The following is a 1675-nucleotide window of genomic DNA, read 5'->3' as shown; positions in this document are numbered from 1 at the left end:
TAAAGTTTAGTCGGAACGAAGTCACAGAAAATCAACTAACGACTGGAGGCGTAACAATACAGAAAAGCCACTACGTTCCAACAATGGCTTTCATGTCATGTTACTTAGCAACAAAAGTATAACCTAATGTTGCGTCAGCAGTCACATGACCGCCGTGACGCAACGTTTCTAGAACTATCATGTACTTTGTCGAATGTTCAAGTTCTTACTAGAAACAGGTTACGCTGGTATATAAAAGAAGGGAGATGTAATGTGTGTGGAGATAGTGAGTAATTGATCTGCGGTCGGAGTATTATTGACGTTCGTTGCTATAGCGTTTGTTTAGCGCGATTGTTGAGTGTATCGGTTAAGTTATATTCGGAAAGAATAAACCAGTTTTATTAAGTAAAGGCTTGTGTCGCGTAAGTTTCGTCGGTACGAAGTTACGGAAAATCAATTAAAAAAAAAACGGAGACGTAACACTAATATTGTTGTTAGTCTATGACTCTATGTAGTGAAAATATAAAATGAAATGTATAGACAACAAAACTGGAAATATATTTGTTGATTTCTGAATTTAGAGTCTCCGTTGATTTAAGAAGTTTATTTATTATTTAAAACGTTGGTGATATAACAGAAAATAGCATTATTTTCAGAAACTCTTTAAATTAAAATTTAATGCATATTTTACTCTCATTATAAATTGTATGCACTTGGCTTTAGGCTAGGACCGCTAGTTGATCCCACACTGTCTTTACTTTAGGCTTATTATACCAATACTTATAAGGTTTCACGGCACCTCCCTCCCCCTTCACAGCTCCCTTTCACTCCCGTTACTAGAATCGTAATGGGGAGACAGTAATCGAACTATTCTATCTGGATAAATGCATTTTGGCTTTTATGATTGCTCTTATTTTGAGAAATCGAGAGTGACGTTTCTTCACACCAGTGATGATTAGATGGCGATATTTTTTGTATAACAGTAGTGGGAGTTTTACGTTACAACGTTATTCTGCACTCTAACGATGGTTTGATCTATTGTTTGACAACTACATTTTAGGATAAAAACTGTTTGGTTTTGTTCTTGACAATATTATTCTTAACTATAACAATGATTAGGCCTATTACTCGATAACGAAATGTTTACAGTAGTAATGGTTGAGTTTTTATTTGACGACACGTTTCTTCACTGTAACGGTAGTTCTATTGATAACAACATTGTTACTTCAATAATTGTTGGGTTGTTTACTTGACTACATTGTTATTAACTGTAACGATGATTAGGCCTATTACTCGATAACGAAATGTTTACAGTAGTAATGGTTGAGTTTTTATTTGACGACACGTTTCTTCACTGTAACGGTAGTTCTATTGATAACAACATTGTTACTTCAATAATTGTTGGGTTGTTTACTTGACTACATTGTTATTAACTGTAACGATGATTAGGCCTATTACTCAAAATATTTTAGGGTTAACAATTGTTGGGTTTTTCACTTAACAAGATTTTTGGTTTTTGCATTTGTGATCAATTTTGGAGGTTAAACTATACATCCGGGTTATTTTTGAATCGGTGTTTAAAACATAACTTTTATCGCACCCGCTAGTCTACTACTAGTTACTTTTGTTGTCTTTTAAAAGTCGTTAAAACTGTATTCGATAGCTTTACCTCAGGTTACAGTTTTATTAACATGTC

This window comes from Limulus polyphemus, unplaced genomic scaffold (assembly GCF_000517525.1).
Source record: "Limulus polyphemus unplaced genomic scaffold, Limulus_polyphemus-2.1.2 Scaffold6106, whole genome shotgun sequence".
Taxonomy (NCBI): Eukaryota; Metazoa; Arthropoda; class Merostomata; order Xiphosura; family Limulidae; genus Limulus; species Limulus polyphemus.
The sequence above is the reverse complement of the archived record's forward strand: the minus strand, read 5'-3'. Positions refer to the sequence as shown.